This window comes from Acomys minous (assembly GCF_964271855.1).
Source record: "Acomys minous genome assembly, chromosome: 6".
Lineage (NCBI taxonomy): Eukaryota > Metazoa > Chordata > Mammalia > Rodentia > Muridae > Acomys > Acomys minous.
Genome location: NC_140487.1, coordinates 42,421,529 through 42,448,869, shown reverse-complemented (window position 1 = coordinate 42,448,869; position 27,341 = coordinate 42,421,529). Strand labels below are relative to the sequence as shown.

The 27,341-nt window shown below is 47.3% G+C and overlaps 1 long non-coding RNA gene across 2 annotated transcripts in view; it reads right to left on the bottom strand.

Moving 5' to 3' along the window:
- Nucleotides 1-27,341, bottom strand: part of LOC311600377 — a 200,572-nt gene that overhangs the window by 154,210 nt on the left and 19,021 nt on the right. Inside the window, exon 3 of one of the 2 annotated variants that reach the window (XR_014780226.1) lies at nucleotides 16,741-16,839. The exons of the other annotated variant lie outside the window; for it this stretch is intronic. This is a non-coding gene — a long non-coding RNA (uncharacterized lncRNA). The remainder of the gene's footprint in view (nucleotides 1-16,740; nucleotides 16,840-27,341) is intronic. 2 annotated transcript variants of the gene reach the window in all.

The window sequence follows — 27,341 nt, the reverse complement described above, 5'->3', positions numbered from 1 at the left end:
TTCTTCTGAGAAACTCACTGCCAGTCTGCTGAGTATTCTCTTGCTTGTGACATGATACTTTTCTCTTGCTCCTTTCAAAATTCCCTTTATCCTTGACTGTTACAATATGATTGTAATATGTTTCAATGCAAAATATCTTTGAGTTAAATCTCTTTGAGGCCTTTGAGCTCCATACCTCAACATTGGTAACTTTCCTTAGTTTCAGTCATTCTTGCTTGAGCTTTCGGTCTATGGTGGGTGGAATCAGAACAACACACACACACACACACACACACACACACACACACACACACACACACCATGGTCTCATATATTTGAATGCTTAGTCACCAGGGAGTGGCCCTATTTGAAAGGATTAGGAGGAAGTGTGTCACTGGGGCAGTGGGCTTTGAGACATCAAAAGCCCATGCCAAGCCCAGTGTCTTTCTCTCTGCTTGCAGATAAGAATGTAGCTCTCAGTTGCTTCTCCAACACCATGCCTGCCATGCCTGCCATCATGCTCCCCACCGTGGTGATAATGGACCAAACCTCTGAAGTTAGAAGCAAGCCCTTAATTATATATGTTCTCATATAAAAGTTGCTGTGGTCATCGATATACTCTATTTTATTGAGACTATCATTAATGCTGTGTTTCGTTTTTATTTTATTCATTCTACTCTTCATCTTTGAAGTTTCTGGTTATTTATAAAATCTAGTCCTTCGTTAAATTGTTCATACTATCTGTATATCCTCCTCCTGATTTCAATGAACTAAATATACATATATTTTCTTGTGTCTTTCTGAGCTTTTGTAACCTAATTATTTTATACCCTTACAGTTCTTTCATATATTTCTACTTCTTTGTGGTCAGTTTCTAAAGAAGTAGTATGATTCTTCTGGATGATATCAGAGTTCCTCGGTTTTTCATGTTTCTTGTGACATCATATTGATGTCTGAGCATGTACTGGAGCAATCACCTCTTCTAAGCCTTAGAGATTGATGGCAGTCTCATTCATTTTAGTATATAGTGCCAGCCAGGTGGAGTGTGGCAGCTCTAAATTCAGGGAAAGAGCGGTATAGTCTTTGTTCTGCTTTATCAGTTGAGATTGATGACAGTGGAGATTGCAGGAGTCTCAACAGGCAGAGCTGAGGTATGTACAGTGATGTTGGTACAGCATTAAGGACCACTGGGGTCTTCAGTGGAAAAGCTGATGGGTCCTCCGGGTCTCCTTGTCCTTACTGAGGACATTGGTCTTGCATAGCCCACAGGCTGTTCAAGTGCAGGGCCTCAGAGCAGCTGCATGACAGAGGTCTTGTCCTCTATGGCTGTCAGAATTCTGGGGATACCTCAATCTTACAGAACAGCTTCCCTTTCTAGGCATAAGTATGTGTATGTTTTGCACAAAGTTGGAGTCTGGGGTTCTTAGGTATACCCAAACATATTAACATCATAGGGTAAGGCACATTAGTAAATTATCCCTGGTGATTAAGGGGACTCTGGTGGTTCTGACCCCAAGAAATGAGTCATCATGGAAATATGGGTCCTGAAAATGTTGGTACACAATTGTCACTCAGATCCTAAAGGTAGGACATAGAATAATTGTAGGTATAAAGTTATTGTGTAATTCAAATGCTGATTTTTGCACGCACGCGCACACACACACACACACACACACACACACACACACACACACACACCTGGCTCCAATCCTTGTTCTGAGAATCTCCTATCTCAACGTTGTATAAACACTGCTCCCCAACTGTCCCCTGATATGCCAATAAAGCAGCTTACAGTCAATTGCTGAGCAGGAGAGAGAAGAGGGCTGGACTTCCTGCCAGCCAGGAGAAGAGGAAGTAGGGGATTCAGGTATGAGAGAGAGGTCCAAGAGACATCAGAAGGATCTGGAGCATGAAAGGTACAGAATACAAGTATCTCTGGGATAAAAGCCAGGAGGAAGCAAAATTAGCTTAGAGGGTTAAGAATAGATTAATAACTGCTTTATTCTTGTAATGTGAAGCTTATTATTAAATACATATAAAAGACTATCCATTATCTGTGTGAGATCCAGGTTAAGAGAGAAACTGGGAAAGAGTTTTATAAAAAAAAAAATAGCTGTAACACAGGATATTATCTCAGGCTCCTACAATGTAATATTAATGGTGTGGTGCAGGCCTTGGAGGCACAGGACAAGAGCTTTCATGTCCCAAAAAGAGATGTCATTGTGCCCTGAAACAAGACCCCAGAGATGACAGGATACAGCAGTGACTGGGGCCAAGGGATAAGGACATAGCACAATGATGGCTCCCGTTCTTTTTGGTAGATAGGTCTGTGGCATCTCAGGGCTGGGGACTAAAGGGACTAAAGAACAGTAAAGTTCGTGGGTGGTATTTCATATCTGTGATTTACTCCTGGGGTTAGCATAGCCAAAGGCAACATGGCTGTTGAAGATAGAAACGAGGATGAAACTGTCACAGTTACCATGATCCAGATGATGGGGATAGCAGCCATAATCCTCAGAGAAAATGGGTGCAGCAGCAACAGAGACCCAAGTTAGAGGTATAGCAGGGGCTCATTCTCTGAGGGAGCACTGTGACATGGCCCCTGAGTGGCTCTGTTCATAGGCTCCATATCAGTGACAGTGGCAGGAGGCACCTGTAATGAAGATGCCTCTCATGTAGGAGGAGTCCCCTTTTTTCATTTAAATAATTTATTCAGATTACATCTCAATTGTTATCCCCTCACTTGTATCTTCCCCTTCTCCCCTCCCTCCCTCTTTCACCCTATTCCCCTCCCCTATGTCTGTGACAGAAGGGGACCTTGTCCCCCACTATAAGGTCATAGCCTATCAGGTCTCATCCTGGTAGCCTGCTTACCCTTCCTCTGAGTGCCACCAGGCCTCCCCACGAGGGGAAAGGGGTCAAATACGGGGCACCAGAGTTCATGTCAGAGTCAGTCCCTGATCTCCACACAATTGTGGAGAATGTGCTGACCATTGGCTAGATCTGAATAGGGGATCTAGGCTTACTGCATGCATTGTCCTTAATTAGTACAGTAGTTTGAGCAGAGCCCCCTGGGACCAGATCCATCAGCCTTGATGGTCTTCTTGTAGGTTTCTAGGACTGTCTGGATCCTTCCATTTCCCCATTCTTCCTTACCTCTCTCACCTGGCGTCCCAACTAGGAGGTCCCTGCATCTATCCCAATCTCCTGGTAAGTGAAGACTTTCAGGGGACATCCCTTTTGGGCTAGTGCCCAATTATAAGTGAATATATGCCATGTGAGTCTTTCTGCATCTGAGTTAATTCACTCAGGATTATCATTTCTAGTCCCATCCATTTGCATGCAAATTTCAAGATTTCCCCATTTCTTAATGACATCTTGGTACCTAAAACATGAATGTGTTCATATAGCAAGGGAATATTAGGGAATACATGGTTCTTATGACATTCTTTCATACAGCTTTGATATTACACTCAAACAGATATATAACACTGATGACTTACACCTGCTCAAAAATGGGAAGATATTTATCTTCAGATAGTTTGTGCACTTTCCATATTCCATAGATATATAGAAAAGTACTTATACTAATACTTGTAAAAGTTTGCATATTTTCAGATTTTAAAAAACAGATTATTATGAAGACAAAGCAGGTAGCCCAGGTGATTCAACATTAAGGATGGCTTCAGGTACTATTTCCTTAAGAAATTCAATGCATTTCAACTTTAAAAAGGGCTAGCCCAAAGGATCTATCCAAAAAGGACTAGACAAAAACAGATACAGCTAGATTTTTCCAGAGCTTGGCCAATATCATATTTTTCTAAAGGTACCCAAATGATGTTTTCCCCTAAACAGCAAAAAGTAATTTTGAGAAAACGACGTCCCCATTCCCAATAGGTGGAGTGGCTTTTTCCAGTCTGTTATCAATGTTCATTTTTGCCTAAGGGGTTAGTTATAGGTTAATAAAAGTTTCACTTAGGGATTTTTTTTCTACTATCCCTCTTTCTCTCCTATCTTTCTATCCTATCTAGCATTAGAGAAAAAGGGGGGAATAAGAGAAGGAAAAAGGGAAAGATATAATGGAGGATATAGATTTATACAATAAAAAGTAGATTATTGAATCTACTATCCTCAAATACTTTACCTTGGTATTGTAGATTGATGGAAATATAAGACTATTTTATTCAACTCTTGCTTTATGTACTGTATATTGTATGTTGATAGAAACTTAAAACTGTATATTGTATGTTGGTTGAAACTTGAGATCATTTTGTTCAACGTTTACTTGATGTATTATACATGTGCAACTCATTTGAAAAGGCTATGCACAGTTCTAGTCTTATGAAAGCTAACTGTTATAACCTGTTCAGAATGATCAGAGATAGAAATTGGCAGTTGGTCACTTATAAATCTTACTAGATACTAAATTACTTAATTATAGAATAAGCTTTACTTAGTTTCTTGTATATGTTTTAAAAGGAATAGATAGATGATGGATTCAACAGATAGATAGATGGTCTTCAAACACTTCAGAGATCCACAGAATATGGCACTTAATAATAAAGGGCTTTTATGAGAGAGAGAGACACATCCGCTCCTGGCAGCACCTCCAGTCTAATTATGCAGGCATCAAGAAATGATGGTGGCAGATAGGCACTGGACTGAGGAACTGTGCTTATCTCTACTGCTGATGAGAGAATGACCGCCCAATATTATCAACCCTGATACTGAGAAATTGGCTGCCCAGACTTGCAGAGACCAGGTAGGCCAGTCCTTTAGGATTCCTGCTTCAGAGCAGTCTGTCAGATGCTTTGAGCTGGCTAGCTGAAGACTAAACTCCCTGACAATGGAGAGGAACCTGTGACTGTCCAGGCAGTCAGCTCTCTCTGTCCTGTCTATACTTTTGGAAGTTGCCTGCCTGCACTTCCTTCATATTAGATAGTATTTCCTTCTGGGGTCTCTGATGGGGTTGAAGACTAGATAGCCACAGTGTTACTACTTTTGAAAAACTTTGGACACTAGCATAAAACTCAGTAGGATAGGATAGATAGTGGAATAATTTCTCTAGGATTGTCAAATACAAGTGGACTGGTCCTTGTAGATGTGACTTTTACTGAATAATTCTCATAATTATTTTTATTGTATACAGTTTATTATATTTATTAGAAAGGGGGAGATGTAGGAGAGAAAAACATGTTTTTGTTTAGATCCCCAGTGTGGGATGGAGAACAGACTTGTGAGAGAGCAGGATGTTTATCCCCTTAGAAGTCAAACCACTTTGTTGGGGAGCTTGGATGTTGCCAGCTGAAAACATGCTAGTAAAGACTCTGAGAGGATATATATATATATACCCAAAACAGGAGGCCGGAGAGAGGACTTGGGATTGTTTTGGCTGTTCGTCATCACTTGGAGAGATATTCCTAGAGAGAACTGCTCCAGGGAAGGCTTCAAGGCTTTGGGCTCCAGCTGAGGCTCTGGGCCTCAGCTGCTGTTCCAGGTTCCAGCAGCAACTTTGGTGGAATTGCTGGTTTGCTGAGGTCCTGCTGACTACACCAGGATAATTGTTCCTTGGAACTGATATCCTTAAGGTTTCATTACTGTGTTCTTTAATCTCCTTTTCCTATTGTTTGGGTTAGTCGGGTTGTTAAGTGAGGTACGCTCTGTTAGTAAGTTTATGATAAAATATATTTATTAAGAAAATTGAGGGGCTGGAGAGATGGCTCAGCGGTTAAGAGCACTGACTGCTCTTCCAGAGGTCCTGAGTTCAATTCCCAGCAACCACATGGTGGCTCACAACCATCTATAATGTGATCTGATGCAGACTGTATACATAATAAATAAATCTTTAAAAAAAAAAAAGAAAGAAAGAAAATTGAACCTACACTTAGCCATTCTGATAGGTATAAGATGGAATCTCAGAGTCATTTTGATTTGCATTTCTCTGATGACTGAGGATATTGAGCATTTTTTAGGTGTTTCTCAGCCATTCGATATTCCTCTTTTGAGAATTCTCTGTTTAATTCTGAGCCCCATTTTTCAATTGGGTTATTTGGTTTAGTGGTGTTTAATTTCTTGAGCTCTTTATATATTTTGGATATTAGTCCTTTGTCAGATGTAGGGGGGAGAAGATCTTTTCCCAGACTGTAGGCTGTCGCTTTGTTCTGTTAACAGTGTCTTCTGCCTTACAGAAGCTTCTCAGCCTCATGAGGTCCCATTTATTAACTGTTTATCTCAGAGACTGAGCTGTTAGTGTTCTGTCCAGGAAGTTGTCTCCTATGCAAATTAGTTCCAGGCTCTTCCTCACTTTTTCTTCTAACAGATTTAGTGTCTCTGGTTGTATGTTGAGGTCTTTAATCCACTTGGATTTGAGTTTTGTACATGGTGATAAATATGGATCTATTTGCATTTTTCTACATGTAGACATCCAGTTAGACCGGTACAATTTGTTGAAGATGCTATCTTTTTTCCATTGAATAAGGAGGAGTCCCCTTTAAAGGACCCTTTCTGTATCCAACTGCTGCCAACCAGAAGATGAGACAGTATGCAAAGACCTTGTCACTCATTTTTCTGTGGCAAAACATATTTTCTTTTCTCTGAAAGTCTCTGGGATTTCTGTGCCATTCACTGACTGTCTGTGTTGTATTGTTAGCATGTGGTGTTTGTTAGTTACGGAGCAAAGACGTACGGGGACCTCTCAGCTCCCCATCTTTCTGATGCCAACTCAAAAATAGTTTTAGGGCCATCAAGATGGCCCAGTGGATAAAGCGTTTGCCATGCAAGCCTGACAACATGAGTTCAATGTCCAGAACATAAGTAAAGGTGAACAGAGAGAACCAACTCCACAAAGTTGTCCTTTGACCCCCACATGTGAACCATAACACATGTGCCCACAAACACACAATAATAAAAATTAAATAAAAAATTCAAAGAACAGTTTTTAACATTATAGCAGGATGGTCCACCGGAAAGATTTTTTATAATTTATTTTTAGTGTATAGATTCAGTTTACATCCCAATCGTAGCCCCCTCTCTCCTCTCCTCCCAGTACCTCCCTCCCACCCTTCCCCCCCCATCCCCTTGACGTCAGAAAAGGGGATCATCCCCACCAACCCATGCCAACACATCAAATTGCATCAGGACTAAACTCCTCCTTATCCACTGAGGCCAGGCAAGGAAGCTCTGTTAGGGAGAGGGGATCAAAAGCAGGCCACAGAGCCTGTGTCACTCACTCAACTTACTAGGGGACCCACATAAAGATCAAGCTGCCATCAGTTACATATGTGTAGGGGGCGTGGCTCCAGTCCATGCATGCCCTTTGGTTGGTGCTTCCTTCTCTGTAAGCCCCCATGGGTCTAGTTTAGCTGATTCTGTTGGTCTTCTTGCAGGGTTCTTGTCCCCTCTGGGTCCTTCTGTCCTTCCTTCCCATTCTTCCACAGGACTCCCCAAGCTCTGCCTAAAATGCTTGGCTGTGAGTCTCAGCATCTGATTGCATCAGCAGTCGGGTGGGGTCTCTCAGAAAATACTTAAGTTGGGTTCCACAGGAAAGATTTTGATAATAAGGGCCCCACCTGTATTCACAGTAAATTGCCTTTGTAGAACTTTGAAATTTTGCTTTGAAGTAAAATACATCATAGCTGTGGAGTCTTTGCCCTTTAACATTTGCTTCCAAAACGTGTTATTACAACTCTGGATTCCCTTAACTCTAAAATGCCCCCCAACGTCTCCTTGTATTACATATTGTCAGGGCTCATATCTGAATATCTAGTATGTTCCCTGGAAGATACTAGAGCATACCTGAAGCTGGCTCCTGCTTTGTGCATGCACCCACAGTGCGCTAAATGACAAGCAAATTAGCCACCTGGTAGGAAAAAGCAATTCACGTTCTGATCATATAGGAAGCAAGAAGAAAGTGCTGTAGGGATCCAGGCCAGAGGGTGGAGGCTAGGATGGAGGCTTGGGGAAGGTGCAAAGGTTGGTGCCACAGTGGCTGACCAGCAACGAATCGCTGAAGAGGGCAGCTGAGCAGAACTCAGAGCGGCTGTGGATGGCCGTCAACAGCTGGTCCTGCAGGCCCAGATGAGCAACTGGTCCTCACATGACAGGGCTTCCCTGGGCGTTAATACCACATCTCAACTTCTGCTTAGCCACACTGCTCAGAAGGGCCGCACCAATATCTGGGAGAGCGCAGCCAGGTGTAAAGACGGGACGCCGGAACCCCCACTCCTGTATTGCTTTTCTGAAAGTGCTTGCTCCACCTACTTCTACACCCAGTCCCTTCTGGGAGGCTGTCTTTGGAAGAAAGGGTAAAGGGCAGCAAGTACCCACCATGTCTGGATCTGCCCTGGGTGTGAGCGTCAGCACTAAGCTCGCGTAAGCCCACGCTGTGAAACCATGTGCACTCGTGGCACTGGCTTTGATGGAGACCACCAGGAAAATGCCATCTAACCTGAGAGACACTAGCAGTGGGGAGAGGACCCCTACGAAGGGAGCTGTGGTTTACAGTCAATGAGAGTGAACGCTGTGAAGGAACTTGGCCATGGCCCAGCCCAGCCCCAAAGCCACTGCAGGACTTGTTGGCGTAACTTATGCCCCTTTAATTACACACTCATCACAGTGCTGGCCCTCACCTCATATGCCCACTGATCAGTGAGAACTGGATGGGAACAAGGAAGGGAGGGAAAGAGGGAGGGAGGGATGGAGAGGGAGAGGGGAGGACAAGTTGCTCAGCAAGCTTATCACCACCCACTTGGCCAGGGCAGTTCACACATAAGAGCGTTGTCACACAGCCAAAAGGCCTGACAAGCAGGCGGAGGCAGCCTCATCACCTCCCTGATCCTTCAGGCCGCATAGCAGGTGACCTCAGTCGATGAAAGTGGAGACACCAAGGGCTGCCAGGCCTGGCTAGCCTCGGGGAAATCCTCCGGGGCACAAGGGAGAAAAGAAAGGCTTAGGAGAGAGGGGTGCCCCCAAACCAGACTGTCCTGTTAGGCTCAGTGAGCTCCACGCACCTACGTGTCCCTCTCCCTGAAGGTAAGCAGAGGGACAGAGGTGACAACACAGCCCAGAGACGGCAGGCAGCTGTTATGAAAGGCAGAGAGACTGCGTCTACAAGGAAGACACCCAGGCAGGACACCCACGCCCTCACACAGTTCAGAACTGGGGTCCCAGAGTCCTGTGCATAGATTCTTTTTGAAGGTTGGCAGCATCTCTTGGTTTCCAAGGTGCTACAAGGCTGCCAGGTTCAAAGGTGGAGTTGTGTAGAGGACAATCCAGTCTGGCCTCTTTCCACACTTATACGGAATGGCCTGGGCTTCCGCCCTCCTGCTTGCAGATTGCTGCCCTTCCCCAATACTCCTTGGCTCCAGTTCAAGAACAAGAGCTGCTGATGTGCACGTGGAGAGGGGACACCAAGCAGCAGAGGCTCCCAGGTTAATCATTAACAACATCTGGGCCCAAGTAGAGCCACAGCCCTGAGGGGCCCAGGGCTTTTAAGGAAGTAGCAAGGAGGAAACTCCCAGCCCCAGCGGCTCCTGCAGAAAACCCTGTCCTGGGAACAGCCAGACCTATCCCCCTTCGTTGCTCCCTGAGCCCAGGAGGGATAACAGTGAAGTGGGAGAGGGCATGTGCAGCAGCCTGCGGAGGTCCCTGATTGGTGCTTTGTCCAGTGTCCATGTCACCCAGCACAGCTGACCACACCCCCACACTCCCACCCTTACACCCCATCAAACCTGACGGGGGGGGGGGGGAATCTCCGCACCCCAGCTCCCCTGGGGCCTCTGCCTACAATAACCAAGCTGAAGAAAGCAGGTATCCTCCTGCTGCCTTCTCATGTCCTCAGGAAACACGGGCATTCGGTCTGCACAACATCACCAAGGACAACCAGCCTTGAAGAAGGCACAGTTGACTTTGCCCTTGACAGGTACATGTTCCCAAGATACATGTCCATAAAGCAGAGCCTGCATGCAAAACTCAGACAAAAACCTCGTGCAGGAAGGCTCTGGGATTCCATCTCTATCCTACATTACCCCGCCATCAGAATGGCCCCTCGGATTCGACTGGAAGGAGGGGCACTTCTTGCCTATTCCATGCACTGAAATGTTTCCCCACTCAAGGAAATCCCATGGTCAAAGGCACTTCCAGTCTTGGTGAAGGGAGAAGATGACCCTGGCCAATGGTCCTCAGCCCTCCCCGGTTAGCGGTCCGGCCAGGGGGTTTCAGCGATCTTCTTGTGCCAGTGCTTCCAGCAGCTTTGCATGTCACCTCACACACCCCGCCGCCCTTGAGCTCAGTCTTCAAGGGGAGTTTCTTTCTGGACCACTTCAGGACACTTCTTCCCTCCTATTTCCTAAAGGGCTGTGGCGATGCACAGGGCAGCATTGGGTGCATTCTGTCTCCCTGTTGAGGCAAAGATGAGCTCCATGGGGACCAAAATGAAGGAACTATTGTAGGCTTTGATGTAGCCACCCCACACCGGCCCCATAGAATCACAAGTTCGGTAAATCCATGTTGCTGTAGAAAGTATCGCTCTGGGTGGACCTCAGTGGTTTCCTGATGCACCTGTCTGCCAGCAGAGCACGGGTGTTGCTCCAGGAGACCATGTGCACATGACGAAGGAGCCAGGGAAGGCCCTAGCTACCATTATGTGCATGTTTTGTTGCAGGTGATTTCAGTATCAAGGTGGGGAACAGAATGAGGTGGGGTGACTTCTGGCCCTGCCATAATCACCCCCTAGACAGATCATGGTGGGGACAGGATAGCTGGGACCTGTGAGCTGTGGTCAGAGCTCATTGACCCACTGTCAGAATAAAAATAAACAACGCATGTCAAACTGCAGGGAATTGAGGTGGCACAGTGGAAGATGCACCCAAAGTTGCACCTCTGTCCACGTCCATCGCCGCAAGCAGGTGATACAGGGATGTTCCATTTCGTCCTCATCCTCATACAAGCGGCTGATGCTCCTGTGCAGAGCCACAGCGGAGAACCAAGCAAGCATCAGCACAGCTGTATGTCTTGGCCAACAAAACAAAAGTGCCACTGGATGGCCTCCTAGACCCCACCAAGAGGTGTCAAGGTGCATGTAAGCAGGCCCACCTCTTGTTTCAGCATAAACAGCTCAGCCAGGGTGCAGTCACAGAGTGTAGATGTTGGCTCGTGGGGCAACTCTAGCTCCGAGACAGTGGTTCTCAGCCTTCCTAATGCTGCAACCCTTTAATACAGTTCCTCATGCTGTGACTCCCGACCATGAAATTGTTTTCATTGTTACTTCATGAGCGTAATTTTGCTACTGTTGGGAGTTGTAATATAAATATCTGTGTTTTCCAAAGGTCTTGGGCAACCCTGTGAAAGGGTCATTCAACCCCCTCCCCCCAGGGGTTGTGACCCACAGGTTGAGAACCACTGCTCTGACGTCTGTGACAATAAAGCTGGCACCCTCCCTGCCTTTGATAAGGCAAGGGACAGGAAGAGAGAGGAGGTCACTAACTCTGCAAGTGAAAAAGAGCCAAGTCTACAAAGTCAGGAACTAGTCCTGAGTGAATGAAACAAGACTGGGCAGGTAAAACCCCAAAGTTAACGCAGAAGCCAGTATGCTAGATCTATAAGGAAACAACAAGGCATTTCTAAAGCAGAGCTGGTGGGAAGAAGCCAGGAGATACCTCCAAAGGACAGGCTGTGAGAGGCTGACCCTTCCTGAGGCCCTCGGTGACCAGGGCCTGATGTCCCTGCTGATGTCCAGCTCCTTACCTCCCTGCAGACCCAGTGGGAAATACTCCAGGACTGACAAGTAGCATGCGATTAGACATGCGTACCCACATGGCTGTGTTCCTACAGATGAGGCCACCCTTGTGTCAATCTGCACCCTGGACAGAGCACCCAGAAGCCCTCTGTTCTGCCTGAAACACGAGTCTGTGGTGGTGAACTTCCTATATTCAAACAAGGAGAAAATGACAGCTGCCAACTCCAGAGAGGCGGAGGCAGCGAGTTGCATCTGAGTACAGTGGGGGCTTGATATCCCAGGGGCCAGATGGGTGCGGTAGTGTGCCAAGGAAAGAAGTTCCCTTTTCTCTCGCTAAGAGTTTGGGTGCACAGCACAGCATGTTTCCAAACAGACCCACACACGAATGCCTGGGGGATCCTACTGCCTAAGCTACTGCTGTGGAATCTACAAAGAACTCGAAGGCCAAACATTCAGCCAGCAAGCGCACAAAGGAACTGAGCAGACAGCTCTCAATAGAAGCCGTATGAGCGAGCAGCAAACACATGAGGAAGTGTTCAGCATCCTTGGGCATCAAGGAAGCGCAAACCAGAGTCACAGCGCGATTCCATCTGACTCCAGGCAGATTGGCTATCATGGAGAAAACAAACAACGAATGTTGGCGAGGATGTGGGAAAAGAGGAAGCCTATTCACCGCTGGTGGGAATGTAAACTAATGCAGTTTCTATGGCAATCAGTACGGAGGATCTTCAAAAGCTCCAAATAGAGAACCACCATGTGACCCAGCTGTCCCATGCCTGGCTGCGAACCTACCTGAAGGACTCCAGGTGAGCGCCAAATAGAGACCCCGTTTCCATGTGGATTCCTCGCTAGTTACAGTAGCCTAGTGCAGAATCAACCCAGGTTGCCGGCGACAGACACGTGGATAAAGGAAGTGTGGTCTGTATGGCAATGAAGCTGCGTTCCGGCATAAAGACTGAAATTGTCATTTGCATTTTTTTAAATTTATTAAAACTTTATTATAAAGAACTTGTTAATAAAAAAAACACATTGTGCAGTAAAAATTAGCCATAACCAAAATGTACACATCTCAATGAACAACTGAAATGTTCTAACAGTACAGGTACAGTTATGACAGTCATTCTGAAGCTGCGGCACTTCCCATTAGGTTTTGTGTGTATATGTGTGTGTGTGTGTGTGTGTGTGTGTGTGTGTGTGTGTGTGTGCATGTGTGTATATGACACCCGTGTGCACTAGTGTGTTATTTAGGAAGAGATAAGAGACTATCTGATGGTGGAGGGAGGACACAGAGGATATAGTGGTAAATATTGCAGAATGCATTATATAAAAGTATGAAAAATGTCATAATGAATGTTATGAGTTGTGAACTGTGCCCATCATTAGCTAGCATATGCTAACAATAAATGAATACAATAGTACAAGTGCTGCATGGCTGCCAATCTAAAATGTCTTCAAATGGCCACATAATGTATGCTGGGTCCCCCCCGAGTGACAGGGTTCCCAAGTGATAGGACCTTTAGGAGGTGGAACTTAATGAGAGTAAGTTATGTCACTGAGACATTGGGAACCTGGTTGCACTAACTTGCTTGTACCCCCCACTTCCTTATCCACGCTCACTGGCACTACGCTGCCACAGCCTTCATGAGCTGAGCATCTGAAACCACAAGCCAAAGCCTAATTTCCCATCTTTAAAACATTTCCTTAGCACCTTGCCACATGGATGGAAAGCTCACTAAAGCAAGGACTTCATCACCAGTCGTTTTAAGGAACACATACAATTACCTCCAGATAGAAGCACTTTGTCGCATCACCATGCCATGTGTCAGCCCTGTTTGGACCTGCCTGAACCTGGCTGCAACACACTTGTGTGTAACGTTAAGTCCCAGATCTCCCCGTGGATAGCTGGCCACAGCCTCCAGTAAATTCTTTTCGTCTGATAAGAAAAGGGACAGACACATGAGAAACTGCAGGGCCACAGAGTAAGCATGGGGCATACTCCTGGGCAGGAAACAGCTTCTACCAGGAGGCCTCTGGTTCTCCACTGAGCTGCTGCTGCCTGGGCAGGCCTGCTAGCGCAGAGCAAAGCTAAGCACGCAGGCTGCAAATTTGCTCTAAGGACCCAAAGCTCCATATCTGCAGCTGCAGCTGAACTTTACCTGAGTTCAGGGAAGGAGACCCCAAGTGAACAGGGCCATTTGCCAAGTGGAGTTCCTGCCGCCTGTGTATTTAGCTATGACATAGTCATATGGACAAGCTGCTCTAGAGGCAGAGGTGTCCCTAAAGAAAAAACCTGATGCTGAAGCCATACTTGGACAGGGTCCGCCCTCACTAGAACAGCAAGACTTCATGGCAACCAGAGCCCTTTTCTCCCACAGAAGAAGCCAGCACTAGGGGACTGAGGCTGCCAGAGCCAATCTGAGCAGGACACACAACCTGCTAAACCTGTTTTCTGATCTTGTGGCAGACAGCTGCTGTCCAGAGGCCGGAAACAAGACCTATTGCTTCGAAGAAGGCCCAGCACACAGCACTGGAACAGCCGGGCCAGCCAGGGCATCTCAAAAAAAGCACCTCCAGGGCCACACAGAGAGGAGCACCTATGCTGGACTCCTAATCCTAAGCCACGGGATAAAAAGTAGAACTACTCGGCTTCATGGTGACGCTGAGGTTCATGTCTTCCCAGTGTGCTGCTCTTAACCCAAAAGACCTGGGTTTCAGGATTTTCTCTATGGATATAGCAGTTTACTGGACTGATCTTGACAAACTTACCTGTCAAGTGCAGTCCTGGGAATGAGAGTCACTCACTAAAGGCCTGACTCTATAAGTTTGCAGAGGCTCCATGGAAAGCCCACTTACTGTGTCTCAGAGGCAGAAGTCTGTGAGCCAAATCTCAGTATTCTTGGAAAGATTCTTAGTTGGTGCTTACACTACATGTTATTTTTAAATGTCACTATCACCTCCTTTTTTAAAAGACACTTACTTATTATTTTGTATGTGTTTGCCTGCGTGTATGTATGTACACACACCATGTGCAGTGCCCACAGTGACCAGAAGGGGGCGTTATATCCTGTGGAACTGGAATTACAGATAGCACTGAGCTACCCCATTGATACTTGGACCCCAACCCCAGATCCTCCACAAAAGCGTCAAGTCCTCTAGCTGCCAAGCCAGTCTCTCTACCTGTCACCTCTTTCTTTATTTTCCCAGCATTTGCCAAGCGTTGCCAGAGGGTCATAAAAGTTCATAGGTCAGAGTCTACCATAGAGGGGACTGCATTTGGTTAACCCCTTCTTCCTAATTCAGGCCATTACGCTTCAAGTCTTTATGCTAGTGAGCAGTCCAGAAAATAACCAAAATTACTTGCTTTTCAACTCAAGGGTCCTTTGAACCAGCTCACAGACCTGCAGTGTTTCGTAGACATCCTGCGAGTGTCAGTTTGCTATTTATTCCGTATGAAGTACTGAGGTCTGCACTGCCACATCTTCTGACTGGAGGTCAAGCAGACACTGCTGTGTGAGTATGAGACAGTGTCCGTCAGAGGCGGGTGTGTGCAAACAAAATCAGCAGATTGGGTAGGCCATCCGTTCTGTCTGATTCCGTTCCCTTGTCAAAGCTCTCATCTGTCTGTCTGTCTGTCTGTCTGTCTGTCTGTCTGTCTTTCAAGACAGGATCTCACCACGTAGCACTGCTGGCTACCTGGGAACTCACTGTGTAAATCAGGCTGGCCTCAAACTCCCAGAGACCCACCTGCCTCTGCCTCTCAACTGATGAGATTAAAGGTGCGAGCCACCACACACAGCTTTTATCTTCTTTATCCTCTCACATCTTCCCACCACCGTGTGGGGCTCAAGCCACAGGCAAATGGGGGATACAAAGCACCTGAGCTCCTTGTTGCTGAGGGCCAGAAGAGGAGCAAAGAACGGCTGCCCAGGTTCTAGAGACCAGGGAGAGCAGGCCAGTCCTATCCTAACGCTAGATCAGTGTGAGGCTCGCAAAAAGCCACAAGGCAGCCCTACTGCGCATGTCTTAAAAAGCCTTTGGCTCTGTTCCCTTTACCAAACACAGAAGAGCTGCTATCTGCATAACTAGCTACTGACACCCAGCAGAGCTGGGAGCCTCGGGTGTCTCCTATTTGGAATGGGCCCTGCCACACGCATGCCTTGCCCACAGCCCATCTCTGCCAGCCAAGGCCCAAGTAGACAATGTAAAAACTCGTGCCCCTCTGGCCTAAGTACCACAGCAGTCCCTCATCTGGACCATCCAGGCCAACGAATGATAGAAAATCACGGTGGACATCCCCAGGGCCGCCTTCACTGGTGAGGCTTTGGTATTATCGCTGCTAACCCTTCATCTTTAAATCTTTCCTGTGCCTACAGGGACAGGGAGGAAACGGACTAGAATGTGGGAGACACATAAGTCCCTCCCTCTGGAGGGGACAAAGCCTAGGAACTTCCCAAGTCTAAGATCCAAGAGGACTGCCCCTTTCCAACGCAGCCTGTGTAAGTCTCTTGGTCTGTAGGTCCACACACGGCAGCAAAGCCTGACCAGAAGGCAAAGAGTTTCACACACTGCGGGAAGTCCGACGGCTAGTTACCAGTGGCCAGTGTCTGGCAAACCTCTCTCCTCTAGTTACTATAACAGTCCCTTCTGTCTCCAGGACCAGCAGCCACATAGGGGGCTCCGTGGAGATCTGTGCTAGGACGCCAGGTAAATGATCAAGTTCAATCGCATTTTCATGGGAGGAAGCTCAGGCCTAGCAGAGACACGGGATACTCAGCCCAAGGGCCCCTGCCATGGAGGGCCACACACATCCATCAAAGCTCATGTGGTGAAAGCTCTCAGATGCTTCACCGTCCACACTCATCTTGCCCAGCCACTGAGTTCCCTGGGCCTCTCGCCTACAGCGCTCAGCTGAGAATAGGCATAGTGATCCTGCGGACAAGGGCCCAGCTCACGCCTATTTGCACACAGTGATGATTAACTCCAAGCACTGGGCGTGTGCTCTGCACAGGTTAGTAGAATTCCCTTACCTAGCTCAGAGGCACCATAGCCGGAAAGCACCCGGGCTCGGGCAAAAGACAGCAAACAACCAAAGGTCCTCGGGGGCCAAGCACGCCAAAAGCTGCTGCCTAGGAACAAAGAAAAGCACAAGTGGATGTATAAAGACAAGATGTTCTGGAATAAATGCCCTGACCAGGACTTAAGGACTGGAGAAAGTGACCACAGGCCATTAACAAAGCATCCTTTGTTGACATGCAGTATGTGACCAGTTGCCCCAAGGGAGAGGAAATAGGGCTTCTAGACTCAGGTTCACCTGTCCTTGGCCAGGGCTATCTGCTCTTACGAATGGACCCCAGCCAGCCTGTCCACAAGCTAGGAATCGCCCAGAGTTCCTGGGTAGGCATCATGTGAACGGAAGTGGGCTGGGTGAGGATGGCAGCGGCGTGACTCCAAGGAAACTCCAACCCCAAATGCAGTCTCAGAGTGATGGCCTCAGCCAATCCTCGTCTCACTGAAGGGAAACTGAGGTCTGGGGGTCATGAGCAAAACAAGCTTGCTAGCAGGCCAGCCAAGGAGCCCCAATCTAGGGGAAAACAGGCCAAGGAGAGCTGCCAAGCTAGAATCCATCTTCCCCCCCCCCCCCCCAGGCCTGGATTCTCCACCTGTACACGCCAGCTCCCTCTCATGACTCATAAACCCATCTTAAACATGTGCCTGTGGCCCACACTGAAGCTTAGGGAACAGGAAGGGAGACTTGAGGACCCTGCAGACTAAGTTCCCACACTTGCCCACACACATGCTTCTCACTGCAATCTCGCTGCAGACCAGAGGCCCAGGGAACTCAGTGGCTGGGCAACTCATTATACATGAAAACTTCAAGCATTAGAGAATGAACACAGACCACAGCTGGGCAGGGACCAAGACAGGATGCCGCACGCCGACAGGCAAGCTCTCCTAAGGGTAACTGCAAATTGCCACCTGGTCCAGGGCCACCACCAGGATCAAGTGTTCTCGTCCTTCTGGCAAGCCCCTCTCCCGGCATCTCTCACATTGCCTCTCACTTTTGACCTAGCTCCTGAAAAGCCCCCTAGAAACGGTCTCAAGAGCTGAACTCACGTCCACATAGAAACCTGAACACAAAGGTCACAGCCGTGTGTTGATCTTGGTCGGGAACAGGTACAAGATGGCCTGTCTGCGGACAGGACACTGCTCAACAGCAGAAAGCCATGGCACGGTGAGAGGTGCACCTGAGTATACCGCACTACTGGAAAGGGGGCAAGATTTGTGCAGAGCGGAAAACTGGGATGGACAGATGAGACTGGCACTTGCCTGGGTTCAGGGTGGTAGAAAGAAGGCTTACAGCTAAAGGTAAACTCTCAAGGACTGACAGGTGGCTCGGCCGGTAAAGTGTTTGCCATGCAAGCATGAGGACCTGAGTTCTAGCCCCAGAGCCCATGTTGAAAAGCCCTGGCATGCTGATACGTGCTTGTAACCCCAGTTGGATGGATGCAAAGACAAGCAGATCCCAATGAAAGACTGTGTCATCTGAGGGACAATGGATGTCAGAGGAAGAGCATCTGCACACACACAAGTGCACCCATACAAACGGACACACACAGACACAGAAATAATTGTCTAAATTTTCCTAAGCTGTGATATCTGTACTTATCTCTGAAGATGATAAGTTCTGTTGAATTCTATAATTTCAATAAGAAGCCATATCGTGAACGAATTATATCTCGATGAAGATTTTTTTTTCTGATTTTCGGGAGTCAGAAGACTTGCAACCAATTCCTATCTTGGACTTAGAGAATCTAAACCAGTCACAAGCCACGTAGAGAAACCAGCCCCCTGCCTCACATCCTCCTGACAGGTAGGCCCTGGCCCTCACAGGCGGCATCATCTTTCCTTGAAATCTGGCCTTCCTCACTAAATAAGTGCAGAACTCAGTGCATACCTGCTCTGCCCAGCCTCAGGATGCTGCTTGCCCAGGCCTCCCCACACAAGAGCTCTCCAGCAAGTGCACTTTCAGCACACAAGGATGGGTGGTCCTCCTGGGGAAGAAGGTAGCCATACCTCCGCTATGGGAGGGGCAGCCCACCAGCTGTCACCATGCAGCCCCAGGGGCCACCAAGTTCCCAGGACACTGCCAAAGAATTCTGCCTTGGGGAAGTGGACTCTGGTTTCCATCCGTCTTCCAAGGACAGTCAGTCAAAGAGGTTTCCAAAGGGCAAAATTGGAGCTATTGTGCCCCACCGGGCTCCCAGGACTGACGAAAGTTCTAACCTGTTGTAACCCACTCTGGAGTTTAAAAAAAAAATCATCCTATGCCAGACCCCAGTGTTGCCTCACACCTTTAATCCCTGCACTCTGGAGGCAGAAGCAGACAGATCTCTGAATTTGAGGCCAGTCTGGTCTACAGGGCTAGCTTCAGGACAGCCAGAGCTCCAAAGAGAAACCCTTTCTCAAAAGAAAAAAAGTCATTACACAATTAACAAAGATTGTGAATGTTTCCAGAGCTTAAAGGAATGCCTGTCACAGTGGCTCCCACCTGCCATCCCAGCACTCGAGATGAAGGAAAGACAAATGCTGTTATGTGTGAGTTAGAAGTCTACATAGAAACTGAGTGAAACGCCGCCGTGAGGTTTCATTAAGGGTGTTCTCCAAAAGCGTGCAAATCCCAACAGGTATCTTCTAAGGACCTTATTGTTGCTATTTGATCGTTTCTTTTAAAGTTGTGTGTTGTGTGGCTGCTAGTGCAGGTGCACATGGAGAGCAGACTCCAGGGAGTCAGGTCTCCCTGGAACCAAAGTTGCAGGAAGCTGTGAGCCACCAGATATGGAATCTGGGAACCACACTCGAGTCCTCTGCAAGAGCAGTATGTGCTCTTAAGCACTGAAAATAAAATCTCTCCAGGCCATAAAGATTCTACTATGTTTATTTCATGTGTATGGATGTTTGTCTGGAGGTGAGAATGTACATTCTATGTGTGCAGTGCCCAGAGAGATCAGAAGAGGGCACCGGATCCCCAGATGATTGTTAGCCACCAAGTGGGTGGATGCTAGGGACTCCAAAGCTTCACCCTGCAAAAAAAAAATTCTATTATGTCAGCTTGATACAAACTAGAGTTGTTTGGGAAGAAGGAATCTCAATTGAAAATATTTCCCCAGATTGATTGAATAGTTCTACCTCAAGACCCAGCTATACACCTGAAAGATGCTCCACAATACAAGGACATTTGCTCAACTGTGTTCATAGCAGTTTTACATGTAGCAGTCAGAATCTGGAAAGAAACTAGATGTCCCTCAACCCAAGAATGGATAAAGTAACTGTGGCCCATTTACACAATGGAATACTACTCAGCTATTAAAAACAAGGAAATCTCGAAATTTATAGGCAACTGGATGGAACTAGAAATGGTCATCCTGAGTGAGGTAACCTAGAAACAGAAAGACACGCATGGTACATATTCACTTATAAGTGGATTTTAGCCCAATATAGATGTCCTCTGAGAAGACTCCACCCAGTGAGGGATCGGGACAGACACGGGGACAGGAAGCTGGACTCTGGGCAGAGAGCTGAGAGCTGTAGTGAAGAGTTGGGGGACAGAAGGTCCAGGAGGGAGCGGGAACTCTACAGGGAAACCACAAAGTCCTACAGATGCACAGGGGACCTGCACAAACTGATGCTCCTGTCAAGGACAAGGCATGCAGAGAACCAAGACCCCCTGCTCCCATGTAGCCAATGGACTGCCAGTTCTCTGCGTGGGGGGGAGGGGGGGACTGCTGCTGAGCCTCTGGCATGCACTAGAGTGCTCACAATCTGGTCACTGCCCCTTGGCAAGATGACCTAGTGTGCACACAGTGGAAGGGGACACAGGCTATCCTGATGAGACTTAATAGGCTGTTGCCAGAGGTCCAGGGGAGGGGAATAGGCAGAAGAGGGAAGTAGGGTAGGGATGGGAAGATAAGAGGGAGGAGAGATAACAAGTGGGAAGTAATGTGAATAAATTATAATAAATAAAATATACATTAAAAAAATACCAGCATAGGAAGAGGGGGATGCTGCAGAGGCTGATGTACCAAGCAAGGACCATGCACTGTGAGGACTTAGATCCTCTGCTCAGATGTAGTAGATAGGCAGCACGGTCTCCTTTGTGGGTTCCACAATATGGGGAGTAGGGATCGCTTCTGACATGAATATAGATCTTAGGTGCAACAGATAGATGTGATTCTATAGATAGATAATGTAAAATAGTTAGAAAGGTCTTAGAAGTCCTCAAGAATATGGCATTTAAGATGTTTTTATTATTTTAAGGATTCTTTGACAATAAGACAAATTAACTCTTGGCAACACCCAGCCTACCTCAAAGAAGATGATGAGCATCAAAGAACTTCCTTATGGAGATGGTTTCAAATGTGGCAAACAAGCCATTGGGCAAAAATGTCCTTGTTTCTACAACAGACAAAATTCTGCCTAAAAATGGGCAAGCTTGGATGCAGGCGGAATTGACAGCCAAACTCTGCCAAAACAGGGTAAGCAAGTCCTCAATAGTTTCTGCCTCACAAATATGTCTGTCAGATATGTTAGACCAGAAGGCTGAAGATGATGCTCCAACGTTATAGAGAATTTTGTGTGACTGCTCAGGTAGCAAACTGTCTCTGTCATCTTCTCATGTGGGAAGATGCTAACCTGCACTCAAGTCTCTGACAGGATTGAAGACCAGATAGTTTAGTTTTACAATTAAGCTTAGCTATTTAGGGATTAAGATGTTTTTAGGTCTAGATAGATATTTTAAGTTAATAGAGATAAGATATGACAGATATTAATTTACATTCAGAATCTTAGATGCACCAAGATAGGATATATGTTTTCTTCAAGGCTGCCAAATACAAACAGCCAAAACACTGAGAATGTAACATTTATATAATTCCTGATTGTATCATGGTTCTTCTTGCTATAGGTAGCTTACTGTATATATGTGTAATGATATAAATGTATATGTAAAAATTTTTAAATATTAAAATAAAAAAGAAAGTATTTCCCCACCAGACTGGCCTGTAGGTAAGCCTATGGAGCATTTATTAGTTGATTGATGATGGGGGAGGACCCAACTCACTGTGTGTGGCACCACCCTTGGGCTGGTGGTCCTTGATGCTATAAGGAAGCAGGCTGAGCAAGCCGTGGGGAGCAAGCCAGAGACTAGCACCGCTCCATGGCTTCTGCACCACTTCCTGCCTCCATGTTCCTGCCTTGAGTTCCTGCCCTGGCATCCTCGATGATAATAGACTCCAAGCTGCTTTGTTTTTACCAAGTTTTGTCTATCCCTGATGAGGATATTGCCAGCAGCTCCTGGCAGCCCCTCACACTGGCCATTTCCCTCTCAGACATCTGAGATCCTTAAGTCTGGGACACTGAGTCTTCCTCCTGATAACCTGCCAGAAGCACCTAGGAAAGGATTAATAGGCCCACCCCAGTCAAATCGAATCATCATCTCCAGAAGTAAGGTTAGCGAAGGCAATTTTCTAGAACCTTCCAGTTGGCTTTAATGTAGCTCTGGATTGGCCCTTGACACCTTAGAGATCTGATACATCTTGGTACTTTTCTACCATTTTGCAAGGCTCTCTAACCCAAGAACAAGTGAACTTTGGACCAGGGCACTGTTGACCCACAGATGCTCCATGATGGCCACAGGGAAGTCACAGATAGAATGCCACCTGGGCCACCATTCAGTGCCTGGTAGCTCTAATCCCTGAACAGGTATGCCCAAGGTAGGTGGCCAGTTGCACAAAGTACCAACACAGAAGCCCCACGTGGGGAGGTGTTGGGATAGGGCACAAGTAGGACAAAAAGGGCCTCAGGAGGTCAAACAGAGTTCACAGAGACCCACCATCTCCTGAGTGAAGTGTTACTTAGTAATGACTCGGTCATAACCAGTCATGGAAGCAACCACCTCACAGCCCAGTCAGCATTTCCCTCCTGTTGCCTACAAAATGGAGGGTGAGAAAGATTCTGACTCAGCTGCCTCAGCGTCAGGCTGTGTGGCCCAGGACTTACCTTCCTTCACTCCCTCCCCAGCTCCCTCCCCTACCTGCTATTCAGCCAAGCCACCCTCTGCAGGTCTCCTCCTTGCTTCAGAACTTACACTAACGTCCTGCTCCCAGCTTCCCACTTTTGTTTGGCAAACAGTGCCTCACTGGGTCTGGCTTCCTACTTACCACCAATAGAGACTCACACTGCCACACATAAGACCCAGCAGACCTGGGACAAGGAGACAGCAACAAGTCACTCCAGGGCTGTTGACACCACAGGAGACAAAGCACTCAGATTTTAATTCCAGATAGAGCCAGCACTCTGAGAGAAAGGAGGGGCCATGTCTAAAACCACACTGTTCCTGGTCACTTGAGGGCTCGTCATCTCACCGGTGGACAGAGTTGCTTTCCATCTTCCTGTGACTTGACCCCTCCAAGTGCTGGATCCCTAGAGGATGTGCCAGGAGCTGCTGCTGACCGTGCACGCTTGCTCTATTAAGGCATCATCCCCTGGTGGCCTGACTTAGGTCATCATTGGGGGGGGGGGGTGAGGGGGCAGGGCACTGAGCCGGACCATTATTCCAGCAGCAATCAGCTCTTCCGGGAAAGAGTTACCTGCAGCTGTCCCCAGTGTACCCAGTCAGCAAGAGGCATCCGAAGTGAGGTAGAGAGAGAGGAAGAAGAATGCCTCTCCAGAAAAAGATGGGCACAAGGCTTTGCTGAGGCAAGCACCTGCAAAGAACAGGACCCAGGGCCCTGGGCACCAGGCCTACAGACATCTTCTCTTATTCCAGGTTTACAGAGGTATAAATAGCATATTTCAGTCATTCAGTGTGATTTGTATGTTGGGGGGGTGTGCATGTGTGCTCATGGACAGAAGCCAGAGACCAGCATCAGGTATCTTCTTCAGTTATTTCTGCCTTTTTTTTTTTTAGGCAAAACTTGAGCTCCTTGGCTCAGATAGATGGACCGGCCAGCAAGCTCCAGGGATCCGCCTGTCTCAGATCTCCTCCCTCCCTGCCCGCCAGCAATGAGTACTTCTTCCCCTGGCCATGGGTACAGGTATCCAAACTTGGTCCTTGGTGAGCACACAGAAAGCACTACAGTGACATTAGTTCACAAGGGGGGGGGGGGCGTCCCCTCACCTGGTTACAATTCCTGTCATGAGATCAGTTGACAGCGACTCTTAGCTAGTTTTAAGCATGTAACATCACTCCTGACTGTATGGTCCCTTGGCACGTAGTAGGGCTGCAGTAACTTTGGACCTTTCTCCACCCCAGGCCTTGGCAGCCACCTCCCGCTCAGTCCGTCGTTTTTGTGAATCCCGACGTTTTAGATTCCACTTCTGGATCCATTGCTTTTCTATCGCTGTAATAAAAACAGCACGACCAAAGCTACTTATAGAAGAAAGGGTTTATTTGGCCTGACGGTTCCCATCACGGCAGGAAATTGTGGCAGCGAACAACATTAACAGCAGCAGAAATGGCAGATATCCCACATCCTCCCCAAGCCGGATGGAGAGAGAGGGCTAATTAGACACACCTCCAGTGACACACTTCCGCCAATAAGGCCACACCTCACAAACCTCCCCAAACAGCGCCACCTACTGGGGGCCAAGTATTCAAATGCCAGGACCGCTGGGTGGTAATTCTCATTCAAAGCACTACATAAGCGAGTTCTTCCCAGTCTGGTCTCCTGCCCCTTCCATTCTACCTTCTAATTTATGTTCTTGAAAATGTCTGGACTTTTCTGCTTTTTCAAGGCTGAGTAATAGGCCACTGTGCATATACACCATACCCATTTGTTCCATTGAGGACAGCCAGTTGCTTCCATATCTTGGCAGGTAAATAGTGCTGGGATGGGCCTGTAATGGCATATATCCCTTAAACGTACCGACTTCACTTCCCACTAGTGTGGTTGCTGAGTCACTGGGGTAGTTGTAGTTTGTGTCTCTAAGGAAAGCCCATGCAGTTTCATCATAGCTGCACAGCTGACATTCTTCTCAGTAAGTCCAAACATCTACAATACTGATGAACTGGGGGGAAAGTGATAGCCCGCTCTCCTGACATCACCCCTCCCCCCAGTCAGCAAACGCCTCTGGATCTTGGATAAGCATCCTTCCCAGAGACTGGACCAGATAGAGATCTGATCACCGTGACATGAGGTGGGACCACACACTCAGGCTGCAAATATACTAGACAGTAGCTTAGCATTCTCTGAAGGTCTGATATATTCCTGTAAGAAAATCAAACCTCACGGGTGCCAAAAGGAGATAGAACTTTCAAGCAAACACATAAGCAGGTCCTTAGCTGGGTGGTAACTGCAGCAGAGGGCACAGACTGTGCCACTGGAAGGGGGCAAAGCCCTGAGCTGAGCATAAGTGCTGCTGCTAAGAAGGGACAGGAAGGTCCTAGTGCTGACTCCAAGAAGAAGGAAGGGACCTACTCCACCCAGGACCCCAAATCCGGAAAAAGGCCCCAAAAATCTCCTCCTCCTCCTCTTCCTCCTCCTCCTCCTCCTCCTCCCTCCTCCTCCTCCTCCTCCTCCTCCTCCTCCTTCTTCTTCTTCTTCTTCTTCTTCTTCCTCTTCTTCTTCTTCCGCTTCTTCTTCTCCTCCTCCTCCTCCTCCTCCTCCTCCTCCTTCTTCTTCTTCTTCTTCTTCATAATTGCCTAGAGAGACTGTAAAGCCCATTGGTGCTGTGTGGGCATGGCCTCCCAAATTCATACCAGCTGTATGGTACATGATGTCCAGTTGAGAAACTGCTGGCTCCCTGGCATGAAGATGCAAGCATGGGAGCTCTGCAGTCTGCTCTCAGGATTTGAGTCCTCTCTCCTTGGACACCTCAGCTGTTTCTCCCAGCACAGGATGGGCCTCGAGTTTGCACCAAAGGATGGAGCTGGCATAGGCTCAGCATGCATTAGGAGTGCCGTGGACTAAATGGTTGTAGGACTAAGTGACGGCAGCTTTACCAGTGAACAAGCAGGTTTATGGACATCAGAAATGTGTCCCTGACCCAGGAGTCTTCCTCCAAGCCCCATGGAATGGCTGAAAGGCTCCAACATGGGGCCAGAGTGGGATCTCTGGTCTGGGTGGGAGTTCTGTGCCCTGCTCCATCTCCATCTCCTCCAGGCTCAGGTCAACAAGTCCGCTCCCCTGTAAGGAAGCCGCAGCCACAGCAGATGGCTGCTTACCTCCTGACACCCACTGGAAGCCCCAAACACACACACTTCTTCCATTTTGCCCTTCGTGATGAGTCAGAAATGCCAAGGCACCGTGCTGCGCTCCCGGCCTGGATGGCCTCCTCCTTCGGAGGCCCTCTGCACTCTTTGTGTCTGTTTGGATTTCTCATCTTTGCTCTCTGAGTGATGATTTATCTGGCTTTCAGAACAGAACACTGAGAGGCCTAATAGAGCATGTGGCTTCTGGGGCTGCTTCAATTTATAAATATTTTAATAGGACTCTTATTCTTTCACAGCACATCTCCCACAAAACCTTTGTACCAGGAGTAAATGCCACGTTTTCTTCTAATGAAACAAATTTTTTCCTTCTCCATCTGAAGAGAGTGGAAAGAAGGAAAATGGTCACACTTAAAACACCCCTAAAAGTATATGGTAGTCACATCTGATTTAAAGCAGCTTAGCTCCCTAATGCTCTGATGTCAGGAACACTGTCATGGTCCCTGCAGACCCTTGCTCCAACCCAAATCTAAAGTGACAGTAAAGAAGAGACATGTTTTATTTTAATTAAGCATACTTTTCTTTTCTTTGCTACCTGGATTGAACCTAGGACTGTGTGCATGCACGTGGGTAGTCCATCACTGAGCTATATAGAACCCCAGCCTTTTTTTAGTATTTTTGGGGAAAGAGTCTCACTAGCTTGTCTATGCTGACCTTGGGCTCACTTTGTAGTTCAGAGTGGCCTTGAACTTGCCATCCTCCTGCCTCAACCTCCTCAGTAGTTCAGATTAGAGGTGTATACCATAAGACTCAATCAAACTAAGCTTCTTAAGGAATGTCTTATTCAATAAATCAGATAATTGGGCATCTAACCATCTAATCTGAGAAGGTATGACGAGAGAAAAGACTGCACCATGCTGCAGTGTCTCGGGTGGTGGCAAGGGACACGGTGAGTGAGGCACACCGCTGGTCTTGCTGATGCTGGCCTTGCATCCATGCCTGTTTGCCTTGGCCTGCTTCCCTTCTCACGTGCCTCTCAGTCATGCAGACAGGGGTTAGGTTTGCAAGCTCTTTGCGTAAGATTTTGGGTTTATCTTTGACCTAATACCTGTTTTTCTCCCTCAGTCCTCCCGCCTGTTCAATATCAAACACCTTAGTTTTTTTTTTTAATTAAATTAAATTTAAATTTAAAAAAAAAAAGAAACTTGCCAAAGAAATCTCTTCAATAGTCCCAGGCTACAGCTATGAAGACTAAGAAAAATGGTCCATCCTCTCTGGGAGCTCGGAGAGTCAACATTTGAAAGATTCTGACTCGCACACGCCTTTCTTTTCTGTACGATGGAGATGGAGTGGAAATGTGGGAATACACAGCGTGTTAACCAGATGGTTAAGCGTAAGAATAAATGCTGTCTGGCCTTGAGT